We start from the raw sequence: 22,833 nt of genomic DNA, 5'->3' as shown, positions 1-22,833 counted from the left end.
CCTTCAAAAGATTCTCATCAAATAAGCAGATGTGTCTAAAATTATCAGCAGTGATATTATTATATATGCAGCTTATCAGGAACTGTTATGTTAAACTTTTGTAACATGTTGTCTCTCTTGTTCCGCACAAGGAATGAAGCAGGTGGAAAAAGACAAAAGCAGACAAGCATGACAAGCTCAGTTGAAGACATACTGACATCTATATGATGAGAGAGATGCAAAGAGACAGGCACTTCACTGTAATTGTCACTACAACTGTAGATGGTGGTGTCGCCTAAACCCCAGATGGAACTAATCACCATAAACAGATATGATCGCAGCACAATTCTAAACACCAAAATGTTGTTTTTATAATGAATTCTCAGATTTCCTAAAAATGTATTTAAAGAAGCATCACTCATAAACATAAAGACAAAAAATCTGTCTGTCTGTCTACATATACATACATAACCACTGTATATACATTCAAGTTATATCAACCTGATACACAGTTGTTTTGAGATAATTGAGATAACTCCCTCAATTGGTACCCTTATGTGGGTGCATCCTGCCTAAGAGTACCAAATTAGGGAGCTGTATAGTAGATAGTTCCCATATTTGTTATCCTTCTGGCAATGCCACAGAAGAATAGCACTGACTGTCAGGATCGGGACAGGGATCCAACACGCAGAGTACAAACAGTAGCCAGATACGTATACCGGACCTTAGAATGGCCGGACTAACGTAAGTAGTACAGTATAGAATGGTCAAAGACAAGCCGAGGTCGAGGGTAACAGAAGACAGGTAAGCGAGAGACAAGCCGAATCAAGGGTAACAGAGATAAGCAGAGTAAGGTAAACAAGCCGGGTCAAAACCAAAAGGGATAATAGAATACACAAGCACTGAGTGACTAGAACAAGCTAGAACCACGACAGGGCAATGAGCTAATGAAAGAAGCTCTGTTAAATACCCTGTTCAGAGCAGTAACCACGCCTCCGAGGCGTCCTGATTGGTCCTGCAGCAATTGAGTGACAGGTCGTTCCGGAGGAGTGTCCTGATGACAACTTCCTGCCTAGATGCTGTAAAAGGCAGTCACTCCCTCGTGGCCGGCCTTGCATGACCGGATAGACCGTGGAGAAGGGAGCCATCAGGCCGTCTGGATGGAGGAACAGCTAAGTCTCTACCTCTTTCAGAGGTAGAGACCACAGGTACCCTGACAGTACCCCCCCTCTCAGATACGCCCACCGGGCGGAATACACCAGGGCGAGAAGGGAATCGAGAGTGAAACGCCCTGCGGAGACAGGGAGCATGCACCTCCTCCTGAGGTACCCAACTTCTCTCCTCAGGACCATAACCCTTCCAATCGACCAGATATTGCAGTTTCCCCCGGGAGATTCGAGAATCAACGATGGAATTGACCTCATACTCCTCCTGACCCTCCACCTGAACTGAGCGGGGAGGGGCGATCGTGGAGGAGAACCTGTTACATATTAATGGTTTTAGCAAGGAAACATGAAATGAATTAGGAATGCGTAAGGCATTAGGCAACGCTAAACGATATGCAACTGGGTTAATTTGAGACAGTACCCTGTACGGTCCAATATATCGAGGAGCAAATTTCATGGACGGCACTTTTAACCGAATGTTTCTAGTACTTAACCATACTCTATCGCCTGGAACAAACACCGGTGCTGCCCTTCTACGTTTGTCAGCGTGTTTTTTAACCAGCGTAGAATTGTGCAGAAGGATTTGTCGAGTTCGATCCCACAACTTTCTTAAATTGGCAACATGAATATCCACCGACGGTATCCCTTGAGAAGAAGACTCCGAAGGAAGGATGGAAGGATGAAAGCCATAAATCAAGAAAAAAGGGCTAGAATGCGTAGAATCACAAATGAGATTGTTATGTGCAAACTCCGCCCAAGGAATCAAACCGACCCAATCGTCCTGGTGTTCTGAATGAAACAACGTAAATATTGTTCAACTTTTTGGTTAGTGCGTTCAGCCGCTCCATTGGACTGAGGATGATAGGCAGAGGAGAAATTCAATTTGATGCCTAGTTGGAAGCAGAATGATCTCCAAAAACAGGAAACAAATTGGGAGCCTCTGTCAGAGACAATTTGGGAAGGTATCCCATGCAAACGGAAAATCTCCCTGGCGAATATCTCCGCTAACTCGGGCGAAGATGGGAGTTTAGGTAAGGGAATGAAGTGAGCCATTTTAGTAAATCTGTCTACCACAGTGAGGATGACAGTCTGCTTTTTAGAAATAGGCAAACCAACAATGAAGTCCATTGCCAGGCAGGACCAAGGCTTTTCAGGAACCTCTAAAGGGTGCAGAAATCCGCATGGAAGCGAATGGGGTAGCTTGGTCTTGGTACAAACTTCACATGCCCCGATGAATTCTTTAATATCCTTGCGTAAGTCAGGCCACCAAAAATCTTTAGAGACCAGCGCATAAGTCTTGCGGATGCCAGGATGCCCAGCCACCTTGCTGTTATGGAGACAGCGTAGCACCTCCAGTTGGAGAGCGGCAGGAACGAAGTGTCGATCCCCAGGGGTCTGTTTGGGTGCCAAATGCTGAAACTTCATGATCTCAGAAAGCAATGGAGAGTGAATCCTGAGATTCGTGTTCGCGATGATATTCCCCTTAGGAACTATGGAGGACAGAAGTGGTTCAGTTATAGTGGATGGTTCATATTGACGAGACAAAGCATCGGCTTTAGAGTTCTTAGAACCAGGTCTATACGTAAGTACATAATTAAAGTGAGTGAGGAACAAGGCCCAGCGAGCTTGCCTGGCGGACAAGCGCTTAGCCTCCCCAATATAAGACAAGTTCTTATGATCCGTTAGAATAGTAACAGGGTGTAGTGTCCCTTCCAGTAAATGTCTCCACTCCTTTAAAGCCTTAATGACCGCTAACAGTTCCCTCTCCCCGATGTCATATCTGCTCTCAGGCCCAGAAAATTTTTTAGAGAAGAAACCACAAGGGTGTAACGGTTTATCCACCCCTAACCTTTGAGACAGAACAGCCCCAACTCCTGTCTCAGAAGCATCGACCTCGAGCAAGAAAGGCAGAGTCGTATCAGGATGAACTAGAATGGGAGCTGAGGCAAAAAGTTCCTTGAGAGTCTTAAAAGCACCAAGAGCTTCCTCAGACCAGAACTTAGTGTCAGCCCCTTGTTTGGTCATATTGGTAATAGGCGCAATGATAGAGGAGTAACCCTTAATGAAGCGCCTATAGTAGTTGGAAAAACCAATAAACCTTTGGATAGCCTTGAGTCCTTTGGGCAAAGGCCAGTCTAAAATAGATTGGAGTTTACCAGGATCCATTTTAAAACCTTCCCCAGAAATCACGTACCCAAGAAAGTCTACCTGAGACTGATCAAAACTGCACTTCTCCAATTTGCAGTATAGACCATGTTGCAGAAGTTTGTGTAACACCTTTCTGACCTGTCTATGGTGAGTCTCAATCTCCTTAGAGTGTATTAGTATGTCGTCCAGGTAAACAATAACACAATCATGCTGAAACTCCCTAAGTACCTCATTAATCAAATCCTGAAATACTGCAGGAGCATTGCATAGTCCAAATGGCATAACAGTATATTCGTAATGGCCATACCGGGTATTGAATGCCGTTATCCACTCGTGACCTTGCTGGATTCTCACCAAATTGTAAGCCCCTCTGAGATCTAACTTGGTGAAGATTTTGGAGCCCTTAAGACGATCAAATAACTCGGTAATCAGTGGGATAGGATAGGCATTTCTGACAGTTATTTTATTCAAGCCTCGGTAATCGATACAAGGTCTCAGCGTGCCATCCCTCTTCTTAATGAAAAAGAACCCCGCCCCGGCCGGAGAAGAAGACCTCCTGATGAATCCTTTTTCTAAATTCTCCTGAATATACTCTTCTAGAACCGAGTTTTCCTGAACAGACAAAGGATATACATGGCCCCTCGGAGGCATAGTCCCGGGTAGAAGCTTAAATTTACAGTCAAATGACCTGTGTGGCGGCAAAGAATCGGCATTCTTCTTGTCAAACACTGCCCTTAAGTCTAGGTAAAGGTCTGGTATTTGTCTTTCTGTGGACTGAGTAGGATTCTCCTGTATGTTAATATTAGCTAATGGAGAAACCTTGCACAAACACCGATCCTGGCAGCCCTGGCCCCACGAGAGTATCTCCCCTAACTCCCAATCGATAATAGGGTTATGTTCTTTCAACCATGGATACCCCAGAACTATGGGAACGGAAGGAGACGAAATGAGCAGAAGAGATAACTTCTCCACGTGTAGGATACCAACATTTAACTCAATGGGTATGGTCTCACGAAAGATAACAGGGTCTAGTAGTGGTCTACCATCTATGGCCTCAACGGCCAAGGGTGTCTCCCTTAGCTGGGATGGGAAATTGTTTTTACTAGCAAAGGCTTGGTTGATAAAATTCTCAGCAGCACCGGAATCTATCAAAGCCATAGCCCTTACAACTTCCCTCCCGCAAGTTAAGGAAACTGGTAGCAGAAGCCTGTGATCTTTATAATTAGGAGTAGAGGACAATATAGAAACGCCCAAGGCCTGTCCTCTAGAGAGACTTAGGTGCGAGCGTTTCCCGGGCGGTTAGAACAGTTCGAGAGTAAATGACCCTTAGCTCCACAATACATACACAAACCCTCTCTTCTCCTGTACTGTCTTTCCTCCTCAGAGAGGCGGGTATACCCTATCTGCATAGGTTCAGGAAGCAAAGATACCGTGGAGTCAGGACTTGGAAAAGCGGGGGCTAACCTAAAAGAAGGTCTCCGGTTCCTCTCTCGAGTGTTCTGTCTCTCTCTTAAACGTTAATCTATACGAGAGATGAACGAAATTAAATCCTCTAAATTCTCGGGGAGTTCTCTGGTAGCAACCTCATCAAGGATTACTTCAGATAAGCCATTCAAAAATACATCCATATACGCCTGCTCATTCCACTTGACCTCTGACGCCAGAGACCTGAACTCTAGTGCATAATCCACCAGTGTTCGGTTCTCCTGTTTCAGACGCAACAGTAATCTGGCTGCATTAACCTTTCTACCTGGAGGGTCAAATGTTCTTCTAAAAGCAGCTACAAAGGTTTTATAGTTATAAACTAATGGGTTATCGTTCTCCCATAATGGGTTGGCCCATCTCAGAGCTTTCTCAATAAGTAGGGTGATAATAAATCCTACCTTTGCCCTATCTGTAGGATAAGAGCGAGGTTGCAATTAAAAGTGGATACTAATTTGGTTTAAGAAACCACGACACTTCTCAGGAGCCCCACCATAGCGTACTGGGGGGGTAATGCGAGAAGAAGCACCCACTGTGGCTACCTCTAGATCTGAACCGACAGGAGAAACAGGGGTATTACGTATCTCCTCTGGTGGGTTATTGGCCCGAGATAATAGAGCCTGTAGCGCAAGCGCCATCTGATCCATTCTGTGATCCATGGCTTCAAACCTAGGATCAGGAGAAGCCAGCTGACTGTTTGTACTTGCAGGATCCATTGGCCCTGTCGTAATGTATGGATCGGGACAGGGATCCAACACGCAGAGTACAAACAGTAGCCAGATACGTATACCGGACCTTAGAATGGCCGGACTAACGTAAGTAGTACAGTATAGAATGGTCAAAGACAAGCCGAGGTCGAGGGTAACAGAAGACAGGTAAGCGAGAGACAAGCCGAATCAAGGGTAACAGAGATAAGCAGAGTAAGGTAAACAAGCCGGGTCAAAACCAAAAGGGATAATAGAATACACAAGCACTGAGTGACTAGAACAAGCTAGAACCACGACAGGGCAATGAGCTAATGAAAGAAGCTCTGTTAAATACCCTGTTCAGAGCAGTAACCACGCCTCCGAGGCGTCCTGATTGGTCCTGCAGCAATTGAGTGACAGGTCGTTCCGGAGGAGTGTCCTGATGACAACTTCCTGCCTAGATGCTGTAAAAGGCAGTCACTCCCTCGCGTCCGGCCTTGCATGACCGGATAGACCGTGGAGAAGGGAGCCATCAGGCCGTCTGGATGGAGGAACAGCTAAGTCTCTACCTCTTTCAGAGGTAGAGACCACAGGTACCCTGACACTGACAAACTGACAAATTGACATATTACCTGCCCCCCCTCCCCCCTCAATCCCAAGTCCCCACTCATTGGGGCAGATGGAAGTTAATAATAAAATGTACATTACAGCTCTGACTGAATTTGCATAGTCCCTTTATAAGGTCTTTCCCTGCTTTGAAAGCCACCTTCCTGCACCCAAAGGGTAGGTAACAGGAGAGTGGCTAAAACAAATACATTGTGCATGTGTTTTTGTGTTTCTGTTTGTGTGTCTGTATGTTATCTGTGTCTGCATATGTGTATGCACATCTATCTGTGTGTCTGTGTATCTTTGAGTATATGTTTATCCGTGTTTCTGCATATGTATCTGTGTGTCTGCATGTGTATCTGCATGTGTGTCATTGTGTGTTTCTGTATGTGTATTATTGCATGTATCTGTGTGCCTGTGTATCAGCACGTGTGTCAGTGTGTGCACTGGTGTGTCTGTGTATCTGTCTTTGTGTGTCTGTATCTGCATGTCTGTACCTGTGTATATGTGAATCTGTACGTGTTGCAGAGTTTGCATCTGTATGTGTGATTTGTGTCACTGTGTGTGTACACTGACACAAATACACCCCTACTCTATATACCAACACACCTACTCCAAACAAGCACATGCTTACATTCAAACACACAAACAATGTTCATTGCTAAATACAACCCAGAAAAGAAGGGGGAAATGGTAGATCCCCAGCTTGCAAAGCATTGTGGGAGCAGTATGATAGATGTTGGCTATCCTTGTGATTGGGGCAGGTCCAAAAACATTCTTGTACCAAGGCCCTCTCTTCTTTAGTTTTGCCACCGAAGAGAACTATAAAGTTCTTGCGGGCGGCTCCTTTCCTATGGAAAAGTCTGCCTACCGCCATCAGACTCTCCCCTAGTCTTCAATCATTTAAGAAGTGCCTTAAAAGCCATCTCTTTAGGAAAGCTTATGGCCTCCCAGAGTAACCTCTACCTCACATACCTGTCTCTTGCTCTCTCCTAAAGTGCAGCACTCTACTCTCTCCTCCAGATCTGCTTCACTACCACCTTATTTGATTGATATTTCCTGTCTTATTGTGTTTTATACCCCATCTCCTATAGACTGAAAGCTCGTTTGAGCAGGGTCCTCTTCGACCTATCGTTTCTGTAAGTTTTTTGTAATTGTCCTATTTATAATATTCTAAAGAGCTGTGGAATCTGTTGGCGCTATATAAATGGCAATAATAATAATAAAGTTTCATCAGTTCTAATAATAAACCCTCCCCTTACTATAATGACTAAGAATTCAGAACGTAAATAGATACAACACCAAACTAAGGGGATGTTTATACATGATATGCTGACAAAATTGACAGGAGTCTTGTTTTATACCTGTGCCTGAGGTAAAGCGTTTTTAAAGTCGGCTTTTATCAGGTGCTACATTTCTCGACTTTTAAATCCTGGTGTTACTATGTAACTAGCAATTTCATTAATATTGCTCTGACTCTGCAGTTGCCATACCAACGAGGCTTCTCTAAGGTGCACTTTGTTGTGGGGTTTTTATTTTTTTTTGGTGTTTTTTTTTCCAGTGAAGTTTAAATAGCAAAAAGCCTTTGCTCACCCACACAACTTCACAAAGACTCGAGTCTCTTAAAAAATATTAGAAATACAAAGCTGGGGTTTTATTTTGTTTTTTGTTGCATGCTATATATTTTTGGTTTTGTCAGCAGTGTGTAAATTAAACTATTCAAGGCTCTTTTAAGCAAAGAAAAAAAAAAGGTAACAAAAAAAAAATATAGTATATATAGAGTATGAGGGAATAAGCTCAATCTTCAAACACCTACAATAAATTTCATGGTGAGGTTCACACTATGCCTCTTTATTGATAATAATACATGGTTTGTTTGTGGTAACCTTTGTGGAAAGCTATTATTACTTACAGATATAACCGCTTGAGAGAAAACAAATGCTACATTTCTCATTTGGATGCACTATATATAAATATGCAAATTAATTGGGAGGAACAGGCATCAGTTACAGGAGCGATATAGGCATATTTAGGGGGACACTGAAAATCACCTAGAAGTTGTGGCGACCTTCTTTTCAAGTGACGCTGTGTGTTTTATTACATTTCTATTAAAGCTTTAGCAAATTTACATCATAATTCAGTTTCACCATTCATATATGGTCTGTTATACCGTGACAAATCTGACCAGAAATTACATAAAATACTAGTGTGCATAATTGTACAGATCTGTAGAATATGTTGGCACTTAATAAATAATAATAACTAGTATTCATGTAGTGCCTTTCTCCCTATATATAGCACACTCTCAGAATTAACCAAATTGGCAGCTGAATTGTAATAGTAGTATTATTACCCACCAATTGATGGTACTCATTTTATCAACCTGTGACCTTGCATTTTTGAAAAGGGTTTGTAGTCAGGGAATTTACCAACTGAGCTACCTTACTGGCTCCCTGCTAGTAATAAATAAATAAAAATAAATAATATATAGGGCAACATAGTGATTTTTTTTCTTTTAAGAACCAAACGTATTGCATTGCTTAGTTATGGTGCTAGGAGGCTGAATGTGGTTCTTCATTTTGCAATAACTATTTAAAAAAAAAATGGACACACAATTGGGTACCTCAGCACCCATCGTCTACCACTACCTAATAAATATGAATTTTCCTTTTAAAGGGACATAGTTTACTACATTGGATAAACAAGGTTATAGTTCATGCCGCGCTGCGAAATAGGTTGGTGATTTATAAATGCCGGCAATAAATAAAATGTAAAAAAAATCAACAATGTGAGGAATGTGATAATGTGTACACAAAAAAAATTACAAACATTGGCACAAGTTATTTTTTTTTGGGGGGGGGGGGTCTAAAATTTAAACATATGTGAGTTCTACTCTGGAGTATTGGGAAAGAGTTTATAAGTTTCACACAAAACATGATAATGCCAGTAGTAAATCAGTTAACTTTTATATTTTGGGGGGTATTGTCACTGCACAGCACAACACAAAGATGAGCACAATTATTTGGCATAATTTAGAAGGAACAATTTAATATGAAACAAACTATGTTCTAGCAACATATTAAATAATCAAACGAATAACAAAGCCATAATACACTTTGAATTTGTATCTCAAATTCGCTAATGGACGTGATTACCTTTTAATGCACTAGTAACAGTCATGATAAATTGACATTATTTAATGATCCATACTGTAATAGTATTATCTGTCATTATTTGAGGTTATTCATTTTTTTAGAATAATGATCCCCTAATTTCAGCAGAGTGAATATCCTTTAGGACATAGGACACTTTTGGTTCATGATAACTCTTGAGGAGTTAATGCAAGCAATCTAATGAGGTTACATTATAGTTTCATTTTTAGGCGTGTGTAGCTGCCAATGTTTTCGATTCTGTAGGGACAGTCACTGTTTTTCTGTCCTGATACCTGTTCCTTTTTTTTAATCATCTCTGCAGTTCAGTTTGAGACCAGTTCTATAACACCAATACAAATCTGAACTGACCAACTGAATTAAACATAATATATTTAATAGTGAGATGTTGTGGTAGGGACAGAAGAGACACAGGTTATGCAGAGACAAAGCAGCAAAACAATTTGTCTTACAGACACACACCTACACTAGACAAACCCTCAGCCCAACCCCTCCTGTCCTGGCTTTATATTTGTCAAACTGACAAGCATAGGAATGACTATCGTCAGTAGCCAAAAATAAAGATCACAGGGCTTTCTTTTTTTATCTGGTCCTGCTTAGTGTTATCCATAAAATCTATGTATTGTAATTGTCAAGAAAACATATCAGATCCCCATCTAATTACCTAGAAATTCACGTTTAAGGGAATTGTTTTCCCGCTGCAAACAATTAAACAATTGGTTTAGCAAAATATCGTAAGTGTTTAGCTGTCCAATTTGCAAATTCACGCTTTTGCTTCATTTCAAACTTCATCATCGCATTTTTGAAATTACAATTTGTTAATCAGATCTCGCCATTGGCAAGGCTACCTAACACAGGTAATTATAGGCTACTTTGCTGATTTTCTCAAGCTAAACTGTGGAAAATAAAAACCTGATTTATTTTGGAAAACCAACTTATCAACACTTTATAAATAGATGTCTTGTGCAGCATATGCGTTACAAACCTTTGCAAATAACACCATGCTAATTTATATGCATTTAACACTTTTCAAATTGCTTTCTGCTAATTATACACTCAAATGTGCCAAAGCTTTATATATATATATATAGAACCCATTTTCTCATGGACTTGTATAATTCCCATAAGGTTATCGACCTTTTTGTTTAGAAACCCAGTATGTTTAATTGCCATTGAATAGTGCATGAAGTGACGTATATAAATTTAGGGTGTTTGTGTACTATCGTTTCTGAACTATACATTCGGAGCAGTACGTTTATTTCTGCATACTCTATTGATTTGTCTATTGGCAGATTTCCTTGTTGCTGTTTATAAGAATTTGAAAACACGCCATTCTCCCCATCCTTGACTATTCCTGGAATCAGAACAATTTGCAAGCTGTTGGAATCAAGTCCAATTGCACAGATGACTCCGTTTTATTGAACAACTTGTAAAAATTATGCTATTCCTATGGACTCCACACAAGCCTTCATTATCAAGATTAACAATGTCTTTTATATCAGTTGTACTGCTCTGTTTGCAAGCAATTCTTGCCTGCCAGTTTACAATCCCTCCAAGTGCCTAATGATTTTCAGTTGTTTTTTTTATTTTTCTCAAATATACATAGAATGCTGCTTTTGTATATAAGGCATGATGTGCTATTGTCTACTTAGGAAACTCTATTTGTCATCCATCAGTTGTTATATCAAGGAATATTTATTTTGGAGTCGGGAGGAGTAATATAGTTTTACATATTTGTAAAAGAAACAACAGAGATTGGACATTACCTAGTCCATTTAAAAAAAAAAGGTATGTACAGCAAAATCTGCTTTGTTATCATTACTATAATAAGACACAATATTGAGATGGGAACTGGATACATAATTATTATTGTCATCCACTTTAACAACTCAGGGGATAGATGGGTCCATAGGTATAGACTGACTATAATTCCAGCATAATATACATTTTACCTTCCTTAGTGAAGGTAGAGGGAGGCCTACTTTACAGCCCCTTCCTAGTTACCAGAAAGGTATGGGTACCTCCACTAAATATAATTCAGAGCAATTCTGTGCCACACACAGGTCAGGTAAAAAAATAATAATCAGGAAATGCTTGGCTAATGTCTAATTTATTAAGGGTCACATGCAAACTGGTTTGTTTTATTTAACCCATTAGAAGCTAGAAAACGTAATGAAGATCCACTTTGGGTCCCTTCTGGTTTCATCTGGAGTCAGTAATCCCTCAAAACCGCAGATTTGATACATTTAAAGGGACAATCAAGGCACTATACCTATATCAACTCAGTGATTTGATTGTGGTGCCTGCATTACCCCGATGCTGTTAATTATGTAATGATAAACCATTTGTGAGCAGTTTAACATTAAATGAGGATCCCTGGCCACCCATCCCCAACTGGAAGTATGACTAAGGCAGATATTACAATCTTCCTTAGCCATATAATGTATCACTTATAGCTGAAAGCAGTTGTGATAGGCCGAAAGCAATCAGTTGACATTCTCAGCTAAACACTGCCGCTCATTGCTGCTCATGTTGCAATGCTTCCTCATTATCCCAAGTAGCACAAATAGGATGGGCAGCCACAGTATGTCACTTAGCATTAAACCATTAGGAATGGTTTAACATTAAGAGTAAGGATAGCACCAGTGGACTCCAGACACTATAACAATTTCAATCATATGAAAAGGTTACGGTACCTAACGTGGCCCTTCAATAAATATATATTATGATTTATCAGCAACATTTTCATTAATCATTGTTTTTTTGATCACTTTTCAATGGCACATGTAGTATGTCCTATTCACACACACACACACGTTACATTTTAGAATTTGAGCTTGTCTTACCCAGTCTTCCATGATCACTTCTTCCCTTTTTTCATGTTACTTTCACTCCAGTGAGTAAACTGTGAAGGATTAAACAAGAAACGTTGTTAATATCAATAATAAAGAATTAAGAGTTAAGAGTTAAACTTGTAAACTTTAATAACAAATAATAGAAGACACATTTCCCAAGGGAAACACAGTATATTAGTGATGATTATCAATCAGCTCTCCAGCTGTTTTGTGGACTATGTGACATGGAAATTCTACAAATCAAAAAAGTAGAGGATTTAAATTAATGGAAATGTAGGTAAGTTGCAGAATTCTTCCATTTCAGCTTTTGGTCTATAGTTTGTTTGTAACAAATCCCAATTAAATGAATAAACCTTTTTGGGAGATATCTCAGTTAGTGATGTCGTGAACATAAAATGTTCCGTTTGCGAACGGCGAACGCGAACTTCCGCAAATGTTCGCGAACGGGCGAACCGGGCAAACCGCCATAGACTTCAATAGGCAGGCAATTTTAAAACCCACAGGGACTCTTTCTGGCCACAATAGTGATGGAAAAGTTGTTTCAAGGGGACTAACACCTGGACTGTGGCATTCCGGAGGGTCATCCATGGCAAAACTCCCATGGAAAATTACATAGTTGATGCAGAGTTTGGTTTTAATCCATAAAGGGCATAAATCACCTAACATTCCTAAATTGTTTGGAATAACGTGCTTTAAAACATCACAGGTACAATGTTGTATCGATCAGGTAGTGTAAGGGTTACGCCCACTTCACAGTGACAGACCAAACTCCCCGTTTAACGCACCGCAAACAACCGCAAACAGTCCATTTGCACAACTGCAAACACAAGGTTGGATACCAAGCTAGCCATGTCCCGTTCCTTGTCCTTACTGATGTCATTGAAGGTCTCTTCCTCCACCCAGCCACGTACAACACCAAGGGTCCCCGAAAGGTGACAACAAGCCCCCTGTATTTTTTTTTTTTTTTTTAAATGTACACTACTGTTACACCAGATATGAGTTGCTCTGGTGTGACACTGTGCCCTGGCAGGTCCTGAAACGCACACGTGTGAAGGAAACTGACTGCTATTATTTCACAGTCAAATTTCTAGTCTTTTTTTTTAATGTACACTACTGTTACACTAGATATGAGTTGCACTGGTGTGACACTGTGCCCTGGCAGGCCCTGAAACGCACACGTGTGAATGAAACTGACTGCTAGTTTGTTTGTTTTTTTTAAATGCAAGCTATTGTGACACCAGATATGAGTGGTGGCACTGGGACCACCTTAAAAATATTGGATATCGCTAAAAATCATGATCACTATATACTTTCTCTACAAACCTCTAAAACGAACCAAACTACTCATCCATCCGCTATACTACTTTATCCCACCAAAACTAGTGCCCAGTTAAAATACTTGACTCTTACTTACCCACACTCAGTCATGCCACACACATTTCACCACTACTCTCACTGAATCCCTCTGACTACGGCTAAATTTATCTTCTACATCAGAACACTACTCCTAAGATTGGGTTGTATCCATGTCTCGGGTCTTTCATTTAGAATAGGGGCAGCTTCGGTCTCCTTCAACACTGACACTCCAGTGCATATTATTAAAAGATTGGGCCAATGGAAATCCTCAGTCTACAACCGATATATACCTCATCCCGAGAAAGAAATGAGGAGAGCTTTTAAAAGTTTGGCTTTGTAAATTTGATGCAATAAGTGTGTTTTTCTTTAATAACAAAAAGAATAATATATACAGTGAAGGAAATGTGTGTGTGATAAAACACCAGAGTGGGAAACCCCTTATACCACTCTAAATCATACAAAAATGCAATACATACAGTAGGTGGATCACACTCGTTGGAACATCTACAAAAAATACAGAACAATATAGAGTAATCTAGGCAGTAGATATGTAGAATAAAATTCAAATGAGAATCAAGTACTCACAAACCAGGAGCCAAATATAGACATATGGCTCTCATGGGAACAGCACTGGGACCATTGTATAGGATGTCCCTCTCCTCCTTAGGAATCTTCTTGAAATGAATTTGATGCAGTGTCACAGAAGATAACTGACCACATTCACCTCAATAATGAAATATTTATTGCTCCAAAAGTAAAAATCACATAAAAAATAAAAGCAAGCTGCAACAGGCACTAAGTTCACAGTCTTACTCTAATCCAATATTTGGAAATGTCCGTAACGCGTTTCGCCCCGTACCAAGGGCTTCCTCAGTCGGCAATAGGTGTTCTCTCTTCCTCGGCGTCTTTTTTATATCTGATTAACTGAGTATTTCCGGGTTCCATTAGCTTGTGGAACGCATACGTAATTCAGTTCCGGGTGCTTTCAAATTTCACTTCTGGGTTGCACAGTATCATGTGGACGCACGGCGGCTGTAATTGGAACGCACAACGTATGACGTGTGCGTTCCATAGTGAAAGTTCTTGTGAATCCAGTGTTACGTAAAGTCCCATAACACGGAAACATAAGTGTTCACAGCAGTATATTTTGGAAATAAAGAAAATTTATTTAAAATATCGTAAATACAGTTTAAAAGGCTTGTATATAGCTTATGTTAAAAAGAAAATGTATTAAACATGGCAAGATCTTTCTTATCTATATTAAAGTGCTAGTACTTAATTTTTGTGCTCCCAGAAAGTCTATATTAAAGTGAAAGGTAGTGCATTAATTATTCAATTAAAACATATGATAAAAAGATCCTTTTTTTAATTTTTTTTTTTTAAAGAAATGACAAGTCTCGAAGTCAGAGTTTAAACCATGTGGTATAAGCGTATTAAAATCATAAATGAATTTCATCTCTTCCAATCCTATTTTTTTCAAATAATTCCCCCCTCTCCAGTCATGGTTCACCAATTTTAAGGGGCAAAAACCCCAAATTATATACAGAGGGGCAAAAAGTCTCAAAAGAATTTTGGTGAAAAGTAGTGAAAGCCCAAAAATTACTAAACATTTTCTAAACCAAAAGAGCGGCTATTATGGCTGCGGAAATTGTCGGGCTTGTAAATCTACGAAAAGTAAAAAAAGGTATCTAACTAACCTTCAAGGATTAATTAATAAAGATTTTACCATCAAGGACCAATTAACGTGTTTTTCAAAGGGGGTTATTTATGTACTTAAATGTCCTTGTAACCTACTATATGTAGGTAGGACTATTAGATGCCAGCATATTAGAATTTCCAAACACATACGAAACCATTTTAAAAATTATCATAATCAAGATCCAAATCATCTGGGTTTTTTGCCCCTTAAAATTGGTGAACCATGACTGGAGAGGGCGGAATTATTTGAAAAAAATAGGATTGGAAGAGATGAAATTCATTTATGATTTTAATACACTTATACCACATGGTTTAAACTCTGACTTTGAGACTTGTCATTTCTTTAAAAAAAAAAAAAAAATTGATCTTTTTATCATATTTTTTAATTGATTAATTAATGCACTACCTTTCACTTTAATATAGACTTTCTGGGAGCACAAAAATTAAGTACTAGCACTTTAATATAGATAAGAAAGATCTTGCCATGTGTAATACATTTTCTTTTTAACATAAGCTATACCTTTTAAACTGTATTTACGATATTTTAAATCAATTTTCTTTATTTCCGAAATATACTGCTGTGAACACTTTCCGTGTTATGGGACTTTACGTAATACTGAATTCACAAGAACTTTCGCTATGGAACGCACACGTCATACGTTGTGCGTTCCAATTACAGCCGCCGTGCGTCCACATGATACTGTGCAACCCGGAAGTGAAATTTGAAAGCACCCGGAACTGAATTACGGATGCGTTCCACAAGCTAATGGAACCCGGAAATACTCAGTTAATCAGATATAAAAAAGACGCCGAAGAAGAGAGAAGACCTATTGCCGACTGAGGAAGCCCCTGGTACGGGGCGAAACGCGTTTCCGACATTTCCAAATATTGGATTAGAGTAAGACTGTGAACATAGTGCCTGTTGCAGCTTGCTTTTATTTTTTATGTGATTTTACTTTTGGAGCAATAAATATTTAATTATTGAAGTGAATGTGGTCAGTTATCTTCGGTCACACTGCATCAAATTCGTTTCAAGAAGATTCCTAAGGAGGAGAGGGACATCCTATACAATGGTCCCAGTGTTGTTCCCATGAGAGCCATATGTCTATATTTGGCTCCTGGTTTGTGAGTACTTGATTCTCATTTGAACTTTATTCTACATATCTACTGACTATATTACGCTATATTGTTCTGTATTTTTGTAGATGTTCCAACCTACTGTATGTATTGCATTGTTTTTCTTTAATACCTTTTCACCCTCTTTGCATGAACCTGATTTACATATATTACTAATATGTTTCTGAACATATATATTATATTATTCACTCACTCTCTGGGCCGGCCTAAGACATCATGCTGCCTAGGTCCAACGATAAATGACTATTGGGGATAATGTATAATAGACACAGGTTACTGGCTATGGGAGGGATAATGTATAATAGACACAGGTTACTGGCTATGGGAGGGATAATGTATAATAAACACAGGTTACTGACTATGGGGGGATAATGTATAATAAACACAGGTTACTGGCTATGTGAGGGATAATGTATAATAAACACAGGTTACCGGCTATGGGAGGATAATGTATAATAAACACAGGTTACTGGCTATGGGAGGGATAATGTATAATAAACACAGGTTACTGGCTATGGGAGGATAATGTATAATAAACACAGGTTACTGGCTAAGGGAGGATAATGTATAATAAACACAGGTTACTGGCTATGGGGGATAATGTATAATAAACACAGGTTACTGGCTATGGGGGGATAATGTATAATAAACACAGGTTACTGGTTGTGGGGGGATAATGTATAATAAACACAGGTTACTGGTTGTGGGGGGGATAATGTATAATAAACACAGGTTACTGGCTATGGGGGATAATGTATATTAAACACAGGTTACTGGCTATGGGGGGATAATGTATAATAAACACAGGTTACTGGCTATGGGAGAGATAATGTATAATAAACACAGGTTACTGGTTGTGGGGGGGATAATGTATAATAAACACAGGTTACTGGTTGTGGGAGGATAATGTATAATAAACACAGGTTACTGGCTATGGGGGATAATGTATAATAAACACAGGTTACTGGCTATGGAGGATAATGTATAATAAACACAAACACAAAAAAAAATGAATGCAGCTTCAGAATTAATCTAAATTGTATGCTGTCTAGGAGGTGGGGGGGTCTGGGAGGGAGGGTCTGCTGCTGATTGGCTGGAATGTGTCTGCTGACTGTGAGGTACAGGGTCAAAGTTTGCTCAATGATGATGAATAGGGGGCGGACCGAACATCGCATATGTTCGCCATCCGAGGCAAACGCGAACACGCTATGTTCGCCAGGAACTATTCGCCAGCGAACCGTTCGGGACATCACTAATCTCTGTTCGGGACATCGAATTCTGAATAATTATTATATTTTATTCCTGATAAATACGCGAAAGTGATAAATAAAAGTGATAAAGTTTTTGCCATTTAGACTGTACACTGACAGGGATATTCACTAGAGTGAGAATTAGAAGGGATTATTATTGGAATTGTAATGAATTCCAATTATAAGGAATTATACAGAATTCCAATTAGACCCAAAAAGAATTTACATTTTTAGTAAATAACCCAAAGAGTATTTTAATATGTTGTAAGCACGAGCTCATATTGGCAACTTTCAACTATACTATATTACCAGCGTTAAATTCTCTTTCATTCAAGGGTCACCTATAACTAATCTACTAATCTACAGTTAACCCTCTAAATCAGGGGCTCTCCTTCGGCCCTCCAGATGTTTTGGACTACATCTGCCATAATGCTCTAAGAGCCATAATGTTAGCAAAGCATCAAGGGAGATGTAGTCCACAACATCTGGAGGGCCGAAGGTTCCCCACCCCTGCTCTAAATGTTCTCAGCAAGCTACAATATGTTTCATTCCCGACAACTACCCTCTCAGCATCTCAAGAAATCTTTACCAACAGTCAGATTTCTCCACTTTCAGAATAAGCTAGTGCTATGTAAATGCCAATGTTAATAATAACTGCTGAACAATAAAATCACCAATATTCATTTGAATTATGGAATGGATGTAAGTTTCTAAAATCTTTAGAACCAATTAAAGGTTTCCTAGGTAGAAGAATCAAAATGCATCTTTTAGGTGAGCTTGCCTAACATTATGGCATGTTTATCTCTTTTTCTGTAACTGTAGTCAATCAATCAGTGATAACAGATGGCAATGTGACAAACATATTGCTATGGATTGTGTAAAAAAATCTTCTTACTCCTGGGTTAGCTCTGTCAAGCAAGATTGCTTCAAGCAGATTCAGAACACAAAGTAGCTAAACATATTAATAATAAATGAAATATGTACTATTTTATTAAAATAAATAACATTTAAACATCTTAAAGGAATACTATAGGGTGAGGAACACAAGCATGTATTCCTGACCCTATACTATTAAAACCACCATTTAGGTGGCTTGCTTGGTACTGCAAAAAAAATTGAGTTTGGGCATTCAGCACATACAAGAAGAGTTTAGAGGCATTCTGTGTGTCATTTTCAATCCCATGTAACTCATCTTAAATTTGTTTTATCTCCTGCTCTGTAAATTGAACTTTAATTACATACAGAAGGATCCTGCAGATTCTAGCAACCTATTAGCAGAGCAGGTAATACAAAATTCTAAATTAAACAGACTTTGCAATAAAGGAAGTGTAAACATTAGATGGCTCTTTACAGGAAGTGTTTAGGAAGGCTGTGTTAGTCAACTGAAATTATATAACAGATATAGATTTAATCCTACAGTGAAATCTACCACTTTTTACACATAATTTGAGTAATGAGAGAAGAACTAAGTAACAGTGTACTCATTTAAGTTATTACACTTTAACCTATTTTTCTGTAGAATATAGGTTTCTGTAAATTATATTAAAGCAAATAGAACAGTGTATTCTGTTTTTAGACTAATCTCTATATTCATAAAATAAAAAACTAAAGTCAGTATAAAGAAAAAAAATCCATTTATTAAGTTACGTCCTGCAGATAGTTTTGAAATATCACTTGTAAATCATCCAAACATAGTCAACATTAATGAAACACAATACAAAGATAATTTAATTTAAAAAAATGTTGTGATAGCTGTTACTGCTATAAATTCAAGTGCAATTAATTTAAAGTTTTTATGCATTAATGAGATTAAGATAAAAAACCCAACTCAGCCTTTAAGAAACAGCAGTACTTAAATCTCTCTGGCATTCTTTCACAGCATTAAAGGTTTACACTTGGGTTTTTACAGATTCCAGACATTGTTAACCATTTAATTTATGTGTTGTGAAAGCTAATGAACAATTTTATTGTTTATGTCAATAAGCATATAAAGCCTTTTGTTTATTGTTTATTAAAAAAAAAAAAAAAAAAAAAAAACCAGAATATCTTGTCTATGGGCAAGAAAAGAACCAAGCAAAAAACAAAAACAAAAACAAAATACAAAATAATCACAGAAGAAATAAAATTATATTTTTTAATAAAGAACTGCAATGGTAAACTTTGTCTCAAATAGTAGAATGCCTACGAAAAGTGTAACTTTACATAAAGCCTATTTAAAAATACGGTTCTCTGGGGGGCGGGGCTTGGAAGCCATACTGGATGGTCGCAGATCAGTGGAGCTCCAGCCAGGAAAAACTGTTAAAGCAACTTTAAGGGTGATAAAACCCCATCTACAGCCATACCTGTACTGGACCCATGCTGGGTACACACCGGGCGACTTTGGAGTGAAATCCGGGTCACCTCATGTAAGCCGATCGACTATTGCAGCCTCTAGCTAAACAAGGCCTGTGGGATCTCGGCGGGAGAAGCGGCCGTTCTCTCCGCTTGAGGCGACCCAGGCTCTCTGCATTGCGGAACATAGGACCCCCCAATCTCCCCCCCCCCCTTTGGACCGGCGGGGGATATCCCGGTCCCCACTGGGTCACTCTAGTGGCTTAAGCGACGAAACATAAAAATTACTGACCAGTTGGAGGGTTGAGGCCTACCTCTCAAGATGGCCGCCACGCAAGTGTCTGAAGTCCTCCCTCAGCCTCCTCCGACACACGTGGACCCACTCCTACAGGCTCTGGACTGCTTATTTGCCCGATTCTGGGAGAAGCTATCTACTCGGGCACATACCCTGCCTGCTACTCCCACAAGCCAAGCCAAGCCTTTTTTGATCCATTTTGAAGACCGAGTACGCAGAGCTGGGCCACCACCAAGCATCCCCCACTCGACACCACAGAGGCGAACGCGCAAACAGTCGGCACCTAAACGCCGAAGACACTACTCACACACCCACTACCGCTCACATAGATGGCGGAAACATCCCAGCCCACCCAGGCGAAGGTACCGTACCAAGCGAGACCGGTCACAAGCAACTGGAGGTCTGGGAGCACAGCCCATGGCGGTCAGATGCGGCTTACAACAGGAAGGCCTCAAGACACAGCTTCTAGCAATCAGAGTCCGGCGGGACCATCTCTCTCTTAGAGCAGCAGACGGACTTAAGCACCCACCTGCTACCAGCCTCCCATCCCTGGGCATCGGCTGAACTGCCCTATGGACTATACTCACGCGCTACCGACACACAGAGTAGCGCAGACCAAGCGGCTCACTACCCTTAGGCATCAGACCCATAGGAATTTTGCAGCAGCCTGGCTGTCATAGTCATGCTTCTGAAGAGCATAAAGCCTGATAAGCTACTGTTTTTATATTCTGTTTTCCTTCTCTTTTACGTTATTATAGATCATCTCAGCTAACATAGTGTGATGTACTCCCTGTTTTCCCTTAACTCCCCATTGACATGCATCCTATCGAGCTCTATTCTTGTATTAACACTATACCTACTGAGACAGCTGAAGCAAGTATAGGGCTTAGGGGAGATGAAGGGACACCTCATTATTGACATACATTATAGCCTGATAACTCGCTAGACTACTGTTATACCTACCTTTGGAGGGGTAAAGGAGGGGAGTGTCTGACAACTCCATTAGAATTATCTGTCTAACCCATTTGTTTTTTATATTTGCCAGCGATAGCTGAACCGGTTCATGAATAAATGCATGATGTTAATGTTTTAAACTCCGGTCTTTCAAACGATCATGCCAATGTAGCATGACTTACAGCGACAAGCCCACAGACTAACCTGCAGAGCATTAGCCATACCTTAATAATAACTATAGCACACACAATGGGAATAGCACACCGTGCAATACTTTAAACGGGCCTAAGCGACATAGTCCGACAGCGAAGCACTAGCCTCATCGAATGTATCACACTAGACTCACTACCATCCCAGTCAGCTTGGCTATAATATGCTAGAGTTAACCGACACCTCACAATAAAAAATAAAAACTTGAGGCATTAACAATCTGGAAATGTAATTAACTAAACGTATTGATGTATTAACCCTACGATGTAACTCATACCTGCATTTCCCTATCTTCGTTCTGTATCCCTCACGTATGCCTTACTAAAATAAAGAATTTAAAAAAAAAAAAAAAAAAAAAAAAAAAAATACGGTTCTCTATCTTACCGGTCAAGCAGTTGTCATTATAGTATGCTGGCAACTGAGTGACAAGGGAGAACCCTCCTACAGATGGCTCCCCTGATCTGCAACATACCCGCTACAGAGCATGCCCTCATGTTACTGTGATATTCCTCTGGTAACAGCATCTTTTGCTTTGCAGAGTTCCCTATAAAGGAAGTAACAGATGTCACTCTGTTCTGATTCCAGTTTTCTGGCAGTGAAAACCAGTGTAACAGTTTCATTTGAAAAGAGCACCCTACATCAGGACGTGATCCCAAGCAGGGTAAGTCACACCAGGGAGTACGTGCGGGTGGTTGTTACACAAATCCCCGATCCTGGAGAAACTGGCAGCACGGGAAAAGAAAAGCATATCTACTTAATATCTCCTTAGCCAAAGACGAAAAATAGAATGCATCACTATGTTACATTATCTATTCACTACAAAATAAGAATTGGCTTGAAGTGAACCAGTCATGTAACAAAGTTTGTTGGTATGTAACAGTTTGACATCTTTCTGTTATTTCACATATTCCAACATCTATTACTCATTCCCTCACATAATCATATACTTTTGATTCATTTTGACACATTTCTCCATAAATACCATAGACTATACCCCAAGAAATGTTATATCACCGTGTTCCTCCCCTATTGTCACATTTCCTATATTGTCACATTGCATCCAAATATTGTCACATTACCCTGTCATATTGCACCCATATCTATTGCTTACATATGTTGTCACATTAAAGGACCACTATAGTACCAGGAAAACATACTCGTTTTCCTGGTACTATAGGGTTTCTAGGTCCCCCCCACCCTTGGGGTCCCCGCCGGTCTCTAGGGTGAGGAAGGGGTTAATCCCTTACCTTTTTTCCAGCGCCGGGCTCCCTTGGCGGTGGGGACTCTCCACCTTCTTTCCCCGTCATCGGCTGAATGTGCATGCGCGGCAAGAGCCGCACGCACATTCAGCCAGTCCATAGGAAAGCATTCTAAATGCTTTCCTATGGACGTTGGCGTCTTCTCACTGCGGAAGCGCCTCTAGCGGCTGTAAATGAGACAGCAAATAGAGGCTGGATTAACCCTAAAGTAAACATAGCAATTTCTCTGAAACTGCTATGTTTACTGCAGA

The 22,833-nt window shown here is 39.9% G+C and overlaps 1 protein-coding gene across 1 annotated transcript in view; it reads right to left on the bottom strand.

Annotated features, from left to right (window-relative positions):
* Positions 1–22,833, bottom strand: part of B3GALT1 (beta-1,3-galactosyltransferase 1) — a 286,049-nt gene that overhangs the window by 175,337 nt on the left and 87,879 nt on the right. Inside the window, exon 2 of the mRNA XM_063428627.1 lies at positions 12,084–12,142. The gene's annotated coding sequence lies outside the window, so the exon portion shown is untranslated. The remainder of the gene's footprint in view (positions 1–12,083; positions 12,143–22,833) is intronic.

Source organism: Pelobates fuscus, chromosome 8 (genome assembly GCF_036172605.1).
Source record: "Pelobates fuscus isolate aPelFus1 chromosome 8, aPelFus1.pri, whole genome shotgun sequence".
Classification (NCBI taxonomy): Eukaryota; Metazoa; Chordata; class Amphibia; order Anura; family Pelobatidae; genus Pelobates; species Pelobates fuscus.
This window is presented reverse-complemented; position numbering and strand designations above follow the sequence as displayed.